Source organism: Coregonus lavaretus (assembly GCF_964263955.1).
Source record: "Coregonus lavaretus genome assembly, chromosome: 39".
NCBI lineage: Eukaryota > Metazoa > Chordata > Actinopteri > Salmoniformes > Salmonidae > Coregonus > Coregonus lavaretus.
The window spans coordinates 18,178,798-18,190,167 of NC_140026.1; positions in this window are offsets into that span (position 1 = coordinate 18,178,798).

The following is an 11,370-nucleotide window of genomic DNA, read 5'->3' on the forward strand; positions in this document are numbered from 1 at the left end:
CTTTCCTTGGGATGTGGCAGAATAGGTCACTGGTAACTGAGTGGGTGGCCAAGCGCTGCTGTAGAGGCCATGCATCTGGTCATTGACATGTTTCAGGAACTGTAAAGACAGAAACTAATCATGATTAACCATTACCTAAGGTCTTCGCTAAGTTAGACTTGGCCTAGCAAGTGCTTTGACTATGTTGCCCCTCAGCAATCTGGTAGACAGACGGAGAGGGATAGAATGACAGCCTATGTTTTGCTGTCTATTTCCATTTCTCAGTCAGCAGGCTGGATAACTTCTGTACTCCTTCCCTTTGTTCCCTCTCCATCCAAGATAGAAGATTCCTGCAAAATAAAGAGAATCAAGAATTTTAAAAGACAGTTGAGAGATGTAACATTAGAATGAGTGTTGAGGGGGAGCAGGGATAGCAACTTAAAATATATCGTATTGTCAAATACAAAATACACAAAAATACAAGGATCCCTGATGAATCAAGAAAAAATTCAAATCCATATTGGGGGTTACACGTTTCAAGAATTAGGAAAGCTTACAATGGCGCACACACATGCATAAAATCAATGTTTCCTTTGTGAATTCATCAACCCGCTCTCTCACACACACACACAGCCTGACAATGACGACATGATGACAATCTTTTCTCATCATCATCTCTCTCACACACACAGAGAACATACACACATTTACTGTCATTAACTAAACATATATCAAAAAGCTAGATAGCTACAACAGCTAAATACACACTGCTCAAAAAAATTAAGGGAACACTTAAACAACACAATGTAACTCCAAGTCAATCACACTTCTGTGAAATCAAACTGTCCACATAGGAAGCAACACTGATTGGCAATACATTTCACATGCTGTTGTGTAAATGGAATAAACAACAGGTGGAAATTATAGGCAATTAGCAAGACACACCCAATAAAGGAGTGGTTCTGCAGGTGGTGACCACAGACCACTTCTCAGTTCCTATGCTTCCTGGCTGATGTTTTGGACACTTTTGAATGCTGGAGGTGCTTTCACTCTAGTGGTAGCATGAGACGGAGTCTACAACCCACACAAGTGGCTCAGGTAGTGCAGCTCATCCAGGATGGCACATCAATGCAAGCTGTGGCAAGAAGGTTTGCTGTGTCTGTCAGCGTAGTGTCCAGAGCATGGAGGCGCTACCAGGAGACAGGCCAGTACATCAGGAGACGTGGAGGAGGCCGTAGGAGGGCAAAAACCCAGCAGCAGGACCGCTACCTCCGCCTTTGTGCAAGGAGGAGCAGGTGGAGCACTGCCAGAGCCCTGCAAAATGACCTCCAGCAGGCCACAAATGTGCATGTGTCTGCTCAAACGGTCAGAAACAGACTCCATGAGGGTGGTATGAGGGCCCGATGTCCACAGGTGGGGGTTGTGCTTACAGCCCAACACTGTGCAAGACATTTGGCATTTGCCAGAGAACACCAAGATTGGCAAATTCGCAGGTTCACACTGAGCACATGTGACAGACGTGACAGAGTCTGGAGACGCCGTGGAGAACGTTCTGCTGCCTACAACATCCTCCAGCATGACCGGTTTGGCGGTGGGTCAGTCATGGTGTGGGGTGGCATTTCTTTGGGGGGCCGCACCGCCCTCCATGTGCTCGCCAGAGGTAGCCTGACTGCCATTAGGTACCGAGATGAGATCCTCAGACCCCTTGTGAGACCATATGCTGGTGCGGTTGGCCCTGGGTTCCTCCTAATGCAAGACAATGCTAGACCTCATGTGGCTGGAGTGTCAGCAGTTCCTGCAAGAGGAAGGCAGTGATGCTATGGACTGGCCCGCCAGTTCCCCAGACCTGAATCCAATTGAGCACATCTGGGACATCATGTCTCGCTCCATCCACCAACGCCACGTTGCACCACAGACTGTCCAGGAGTTGGCGGATGCTTTAGTCCAGGTCTGGGAGGAGATCCCTCAGGAGACCATCCACCACCTCATCAGGAGCATTCCCAGGCGTTGTAGGGAGGTCATACAGGCACGTGGAGGCCACACACACTACTGAGCCTCATTTTGACTTGTTTTAAGGACATTACATCAAAGTTGGATCAGCCTGTAGTGTGGTTTTCCACTTTAATTTTGAGGGTGACTCCAAATCCAGACCTCCATGGGTTGATACATTTGATTTCCATTTATCATTTTTGTGTGATTTTGTTGTCAGCACATTCAACTATGTAAAGAAAAAAGTATTTAATAAGATTATTTCATTCATTCAGATCTAGGATGTGTTCTTTTAGTGTTCCCTTTATTTTTTTGAGCAGTATATATATATATATATATATATATATTATTTTATTTATTTTATTTTTTTAATCCTTTTGTGAACTAACACGCACACTTTTCCCCCCCCTTACTAGCTCTGACTTTGCTGATAGCTACTTTATTGAGGAAAAATGTGACTGTGATATGGGGTTGTCCCACCTAGCTATCTTAAGATGAATGCACTAACTGTAAGTCACTCTGGATAAGAGCGTCTGCTTAATGACTAAAATGTAATGTAAAAATGAAAACTTACCATGTCCATGGAGGATTAGCCAGAAAACTAACGTTAGCTAGTTAAAATTAGCCAGCTAAATTGGCTACCGTTAGTTAGTTAGCAAATCTTTCAATTTTTACATTTTAGCAGACACTCTTATCCAGAGCGACTTACAGTTACTGAGTGCATACATTTTTTTTTTTTTTTTCATACTGGTCCCCCATGGGAATCGAACCCACAACCCTGGCATTGCAAACACCATGCTCTACCAACTGAGCTACATCCCTGCCGGCCATTCCCTCCCCTACCCTGGACGACGCTGGGCCAATTGTGCGCCGCCCCATGGGTCTCCCGGTCGCGGCCGGCTACGACAGAGCTTGGATTCGAACCAGGATCTCTAGTGGCACAGCTAGCACTGTGATGCAGTGCCTTAGACCACTGACCACTCGGGAGATTTCCTTGACGTTCTTCTCCCCAACTAACCTACGCTTTACTTAGAAAAGTAAAACAAGAATGCAGGAGAAATATTTTTGTGGGAAAAATTGTGTACATTTAGAGAAACTGTAATTATTTTCCAGCTGTGTTTGAGTAGGCTAACGGGCGCTCTGTCCTAACGGCCAAATGGAATGTTGACACTTGCGGAAGCAGAGATTTATTGCCGTGCGTGAGGCACAGATTTCAATCCAAGTTTTTTTTTTTTATGCCTACCTCTTTATTTAGCTACTGAAATAAAAATAAAATTACTTCACACTATGTTAATTGCTTAAAAGCTTTAAGGGAAAATATAATAGTCATATTATCAGGGTGAAATTCAGGTGCAATCATTTTCTATTAATTATTGATAAAAAATAGGTTTTTGTAAATCCTGGTGGATTGTAAAAAATTGCATTCAGTGGAACAGAAGAAAATGTGCAATTAGCTAACACAGACAAAATATTACTATTAGAAGCCAACTCACACAGAAAGCTACCAGATATCATTAATTAAACAACCATTATTTCATTGTACTGCAGTTTTATTGCATTTTAACAGCAGTTAATTTTTGTAAGGGTATCCTATATTATTGTGCATGTTTATCTTACATGCTGGTAGCATAGAACAAATGTTATGGAAGTGAATGTGCACTTTTTAATTGGGTGGACTGTAACTACGAAAAACACAGAAAAAGTAAATTGGGCCGGATAAGCTGAAGTGGGCTTGGCCCGAGTACCATTAGACGGAGCCCAGAGTAATATGATTCTGCTGGACTCGGGAAGAGCTTGGCCCTCATGAAGCCTCCTGAGTCCGAGTCCATGCCTAGTCCCCTGAATCTCAAACAGAATAGGCCTGAGCACAGCATGTTCATTGGGTACAGTATGCCTTGAGACCCTAACCCGCTTTGGTGCGCTCTGCCAGCTGTTGTTTGCCAACTGTGCTAAACTGAATCATGCAAACACAGCTGAAAAAAAATATTACTCAAATTTTAATCATTATAATGGTTCCAGTGTTTTATATCCAATGGGTGCATGGCCCACAAACACTATGCACATGTTTATATACAGTACAAGTTTGGACACACCTACTCATTCCAGGGTTTCTCTTTATTTTTTACTATTTTCTACATTGTAGAATGAAAGTGAAGACATCAAACCTATGAAATAACACATGGAATCATGTAGTAACCAAAAAAGTGTTAAAAAAATAAAAATATATATATTTGAGATACTTCAAAGTAGCCACCCTTTGCCTTGACGACAGCTTTGCACACTTAGCATTCTCTCAGCCAGCTTCATGAGGTAGTCATTTAACAGGTGTGCCTTCTTAAAAGTTAATTTGTGGAGTTTGAGCCAATCAGTTGTGTTGTGACAAAGTAGGGGTGGTATACAGAAGACAGCCCTATTTGGTAAAAGACCAAGTCCATATTATGGCAAGAACAGCTCAATTAACCAAAGAGAAACAACAGTCCATCATTACTTTAAGACATGAAGGTCAGTCAATCCGGAAAATTTCAAGAACTTTGAAAGTTTCTTCAAGTGCAGTCGCAAAAACCATCAAGCGCTATGATGAAACTGGCTCTCATGAGGACCGCCACAGGAAAGGAAGACCCAGAGTTACCTCTGCTGCAGAGGATAAGTTCATTAGAGGTAACTGCACCTCAGATTGCAGCCCAAATAAATGCTTCACGGAGATCAAGTAACAGACACATCTCAACATCAACTGTTCAGAGGAGACTGCGTGAATCAGGCCTTAATGGTCAAATTGCTGCAAAGAAACCACTACTAAAGGACACCAATAAGAAGAAGAGACTTGCTTGGGCCAAGAAACATGAGCAATGTACATTAGACCGGTGGAAATCTGTCCTTTGGTCTGATGAGTCCAAATTAGAGACTTTTGGTTACAACCGCCGTGTCTTTGTGAGACACAGAGTAGGTGAATGGATGATCTACGCATGTGTGGTTCCCACTGTGAAGCATGGAGGAGGTGGTGTGATGGTGTGGGGGTGCTTTTCTGGTGACACTGTCTGTGATTTTATTTAGAATTCAAGGCACACTTAACCAGCATGGCTACCACAGCATTCTGCAGCGATACGCCATCCCATCTGGTTTGGGCTTAGTGGGACTATCATTTGTTTTCCAACAGGACAATGACCCAACACACCTCCAAGCTGTGTAAAGCCTATTTGACCAAGGAGAGTGATGGAGTGCTGCATGAGATGACCTGGCCTCCACAATCCCCCGACCTCAACCCAATTGAGATGGTTTGGTATGAGTTGGACCACAGAGTGAAGGAAAAGCAGCCAACAAGTGCTCAGCATATGTGGGAACTCCTTCAAGACTGTTGGAAAAGCATTCCTCATGAAGCTGGTTGAGAGAATGCCAAGACTGTGCAAATCTGTCATCAAGGCAAAGGATGGCTACTTTGAAGAATCTCAAATATAAAATATATTTTGATTTGTTTAACATGGTTTTGGTTACTACATGATTCCATATGTGTTATTTCATAGTTTTGATGTCTTCACTATTATTCTACAATGTAGAAAATAGTAACAATAAAGAAAAACGCTTGAATGAGTAGGCTTGTCCAAACTTTTGACTGGTACTGTAGGTTGGTGTCTATTAATTGGTGTCATGAAAAATATGTCGGTTGTGATCTGGTTATAAGGCGTCCCGACCAGATTCTAACCAGAACAATACGTCTTTATCACATTGTATGCCCACTGGGATATGCCTTTAATAATGTGGTTGCAAGTTGGCAACCATACTGGTTTCAGGTGTGGAAAAGAGTCATATACATTTGTATATTATTTCTACAGGTTGATAGCCTACTGCTTATAGGCGACACAGCCTACGGACACCAGTAATGTGGCGACAGTTAGGCCTACAACACTGCTCTCTCTCTCTCTCTCTCTCTCTCTCTCTCTCTCTCTCTCTCTCTCTCTCTCTCTCTCTCTCTCTCTCTCTCTCTCTCTCTCTCTCTCTCTCTCTCTCTCTCTCTCTCTCTCTCTCTCTCTCTCTCTCTCTCTCTCTCTGTCTGTCTGTATTTTGTGTGATGGAAATAGAAAATGTAACTCATTAACCTATAGCGCCTGGAGAAAGAGGGGTTAAACAAGGTCACATCTTTCCCAGAGACAAACCTTGAGGTCATTTCAAGCTCTCGGAATTAAAATCAAAATACAACTTCATTCTTTGAATTGTTGACCAAACACGTATACTGCATGCTTGTCCCTCAGAAACACAGTTCGGCTGTGGCTTTATTTTGCCATCTCATGACGCAGTTAAAATAAATTTGTATAAGCGGCCACAGACTTGTAAAGTTAATCTAACCACAGCTTTCCACCATCTGTTTCTTCTTAATTCCCAGATTCGGAAGCTCTTTGAATGGCATCATATATTGATTGACTGTTTTTTTTAGGGGGCAATAATTATAAAAAATGAAGGTCCTGAAGAAATGTTAAGAGTGTTATCAGCGACTTGAATTTGGGACAGTTTAAAGAGATGAAATGTCATTTCTGCTGCTTTGGGCTCAGGTCCTATCGATCCGGTTAATGCAGTGAAGATCCCACACTAGATACAATCGGTTGTACAATCCAATATGGGCTAATTATTTTCAGGCGGGCCAAAGGTCTCACAAGCTCATGCTTGATAAACATTGTCTTTCAAACAAAGCTGTCCAATGGCAAAGAGTGGTCGAGGAAATCGGACGTGGCGATCAAGTGTGCGATGAAAGGGGGTCACAGTGTATCTGAGGGGCCCAGGCTTTCCCCAGGAAATACTTGTGGGCCATAGATGAGACAATGTATTTTCCCTCAGTAAACGTTTCCCTGGGGGACACATAGTGCTTCCTCTCAGACCAGGGAACAAGTTTAGCAGTGTATTCATCATTTTAAGCGACGTGAGCTAAGAGCCCACGCCACTGAGCCCTTATCTACGATCACCAATTCAAAACCATGCAAAGGACACTGGCTTTTTACAGTGAGGGAGTGTACGATATTCCCTCACTGGGTGGGAGGAATTCTTCAAAGGAAATTATCAGTATCAATGCTTTCATTTGATGCAATACACCTGAAGAAGCTCATAGGGAAACAGAGCTAGAAATACAGTTGGTGTATTTCAATAACAAACACGTAAGTGCATTCATACTAGAAACATGTTTGATTTGACATTAACTTGATACCAGTCCCTCAAGAGGATAGGAATGTTTCTGTGCTTACAAGAAAGGATTAACAAAAAGGTATTTGACGTTACTAAGCCTACTGTCCCAACATTGGACATTCTCACCTTGGGTGTAGGCTAGTCCTTGATTTGAAGCGATGCCACTGAACATCTATACATAAAGATGGCTCAGGCTTCGGCTATTTTCTTTCCAAGTTTAGTAGCAACTTTCAAAAGTTGGTTCTTGACGTTGGGGACAGCTTGCATATCAGCAGTTGAATCCACCAATTTGTGACGCGTCAGCATCGCTCTGCAACACTGAGTCTGTCCGAATATTACTGTATAGTTGCAACTCGTGCATGGATGGGTCATTGTCCGATTTAGACCTAACGTAAATGACTCCCCGGAATCAACGGCCTCTCATTGTCCAGCTCTGGATTATTGGCATTGCAGACAGTCAAGCATGTGCATAGATAGGGGTCTTCCTGTGCAGTGCACATGCTCATTTGTCCCCCCACTTGCCAAGTGGCCTTTTTGGGTGGTGGTATACTTTAATTTTTGTATACAGTTGATGAACAGCATTTTTACTCTTGTCCAGGTGGGATAGGGCAGTGTGCAGTGCAATGGCGATTGTGTCGTCTGTTGGGGCAGTATACAAATTGTAGTGGGTCTAGGGCAGGGTTGCCCAACCCTGTTCCTGGAGAGCTACCCTCCTTTAGGTTTTCGCTCCAACCCCAGGTGTTACTAACCTGATTAGATTAATCTTATCAACCTGCTAATGATTAGAATCAGGTGTGCTAGATTAGGGTTGGAGCAAAAACCTACAGGACGGTAGCGCTCCAGGAACAGGGTTGGGCAGTCCTGGTCTAGGGTGTCAGGTAAGGTCTAAGTGATATGATACTTAACTAGCCTCTAACAGACTGGGAGAGGGAGAGATCGAATATGTCAGTAAACACTCAAGCAAGCTGGTCTGCACATGCTTTGAGGATGCGGCTTGGAATGCCGTCTGGTCCGGCAGCCTTGCGAGGGTTAACATGCTTGAATGTTTTACTCACGTGGGCCACAGTGATCGGGAGCACACAGTCCTCATGAGTGGCTAGGGCCCATGTGTTGTTTTTCTTGAAGTGGGTGAAGAAGGTGTTTTAGCTTGTCCGGGAGCGAGGCGTCAGTGTTCGCGACATGGCTGGCTTTCCCTTTACAATCCGTGATTGTCTGGAGTCCCTGCCACATACGTCTCGTGTCTGAGCCGTTAAATTGTGACTTCACTTTGTCCCTGTACTGACGTGTTGCCTCTTTGATTGCCTTACGGAGGTCATAGCTGGTCTGTTTGTACATGTCCATATTCCCAGTCACCTTGCTGTGGTTAAATTCAATTTTGCGCAAATACTGCGATCTATCCACTGTTTTTGGTTTGCACAAGTTATAATCGTCACAGTAGGAACAACATCTTCTATGCACTTCCTGATAAACCCAGTCACCGAGTGTGTGTGTACGTGGATACTATTCTCAGAGGTGACCCGGAACATTTCCCAGTTCACGTGATCAAAACAGTCTTGAAGCATAGATTCCGATCGGTCAGACCAACGTTGAACGGTCCTTACCACGGTTGCTTCCTGCTTAAGTTTATGCCTATAGGTGGGGAGGAGCAGATTGAGGCGTGGCCTGATTTGCTGAAGGGAGGGTCTTGTAGCCATCCCGGAAGGGAGAGTAACATGGGTCAAGCGTGTTCTCTCTACGTGTAGCACAGTAGATGTGTTGATAGGATTTTGGGAGCGTTTTCCTTAGATCTATGCCATATTCCATAACAATGAGGATAGGCATTGTGAAAGCAGTCAATTTAATTTGCATTTACATACTTTTCAAGTTTGTTAAGCTCAGAATGAGTGAGGTTGAGAAGTTTTTCTACCCACACACACAACCCGCCGATGCAAAGTATAGCTTTCCGAATTAGAGACCAAACAGTTATTGAATGCAAATCTAACAGCAAACCAAGCCACTGATACTCAACACTACCCTGCTTTGGCTGGGTTGTGAAGAGCATTTTAATATAAAATGTATTACTTAGACTTTGCCAGCTCTGCAAGGAGACACTGACTGGACTTAGTAAACGGCCTGCTGAGGATTTCTGCCTCTGCTTGCCCTGACTTCTCACCTTGACAAAATCCCCCAGTGAACAGCTAGTGATTTGCTGAACGCAGTGCCTTGCCCAGAGGCTCAAATGACAAACCCATGTCCTCTGGCGCTCCACCAACCCAAGCTATTTTCCCACAATTCCCAACACTGTAGATAAAAGCAATAATCTACATTCAATCATTTGGAGTTATCAGGAAAATGACATCTGACATCTCTCTGATCCAAATGCTATGTTTTCATTCACTGTTGATTTTTCTCTCACCAGCTAGCCATTTAGGTTAGCATGACCCAATGTGCCTACCAAACATATTGACCAATCCCCTTGGTGGAGAGAAATCAGCTCATGTTTATTTTTGGATTCGTTGGGCCGGTCACCAGGCGGCTAAATGTTGTTTCACCCCAAATGCAGCCATTTGAAGGACAGCTAAGATATTTTCAGCATCAATGACTGGCTTTTCAATCCCATACTTGTTTCTATTATTGTCAATGGGCAGACGTTGTTTGGAAATGGGGACAACCACTAGCATTAAAAAACAGGGCCACATTGTCGGGCTTGCTGTTTTCAGATCTGTTAATACTTGCATGAAAAAGACGTGAAACAGGCTGTTGATGTTGTGGCATATAAACCAGATGTTCTGGTCTACTAAACCTATTGACTGGAGAATGCATTTCACTTTTCAAATGATATTACTTGACTCTCCTATCTACTGTATACAGTGAGGGGAAAAAGTATTTGATCCCCTGCTGATTTTGTACGTTTGCCCACTGACAAAGACATGATCAGTCTTTAATTTTAATGGTAGGTTTATTTGAACAGTGAGAGACAGAATAACAACAATAAAATCCAGAAAAACGCATGTCAAAAATGTGATAAATTGATTTGCATTTTAATGAGGGAAATAAGTATTTGACCCCTCTGCAAAACCCTTGTTGGCAATCACGGAGGTCAGATGTTTCTTGTAGTTGGCCACCAGGTTTGCACACATCTCAGGAGGGATTTTGTCCCACTCCTCTTTGCAGATCTTCTCCAAGTCATTAAGGTTTCGAGGCTGACGTTTGGCAACTCGAACCTTCAGCTCCCTCCACAGATGTTCTATGAGATTAAGGTCTGGAGACTGGCTAGGCCACTCCAGGACCTTAATGTGCTTCTTCTTGAGCCACTCCCTTTGTTGCATTGGCCGTGTGTTTTGGGTCATTGTCATGCTGGAATACCCATCCACGACCCATTTTCAATGGCCTGGCTGAGGGAAGGAGGTTCTCACCCAAGATTTGACGGTACATGGCCCCGTCCATCGTCCCTTTGATGCGGTGAAGTTGTCCTGTCCCCTTAGCAGAAAAACACCCCCAAAGCATAATGTTTCCACCTCCATGTTTGACGGTGGGGATGGTGTTCTTGGGGTCATAGGCAGCATTCCTCCTCCTCCAAACACGGCGAGTTGAGTTGATGCCAAAGAGCTCGATTTTGGTCTCATCTGACCACAACACTTTCACCCAGTTCTCCTCTGAATCATTCAGATGTTCATTGGCAAACTTCAGACGGCCCTGTATATGTGCTTTCTTGAGCAGGGGGACCTTGCGGTCGCTGCAGGATTTCAGTCCTTCATGGCGTAGTGTGTTACCAATTGTTTTCTTGGTGACTATGGTCCCAGCTGCCTTGAGATCATTGACAAGATCCTCCTGTGTAGTTCTGGGCTGATTCCTCACCGTTCTCATGATTATTGCAACTCCACGAGGTGAGATCTTGCATGGAGCCCCAGGCCGAGGGAGATTGACAGTTATTTTGTGTTTCTTCCATTTGCGAATAATCGCACCAACTGTTGTCACCTTCTCACCAAGCTGCTTGGCGATGGTCTTGTAGCCCATTCCAGCCTTGTGTAGGTCTACAATCTTGTCCCTGACATCCTTGGAGAGCTCTTTGGTCTTGGCCATGGTGGAGAGTTTGGAATCTGATTGATTGATTGCTTCTGTGGACAGGTGTCTTTTATACAGGTAACGAGCTGAGATTAGGAGCACTCCCTTTAAGAGTGTGCTCCTAATCTCAGCTCGTTACCTGTATAAAAGACACCTGGGAGCCAGAAATCTTTCTGATTGAGAGGGGGTCAA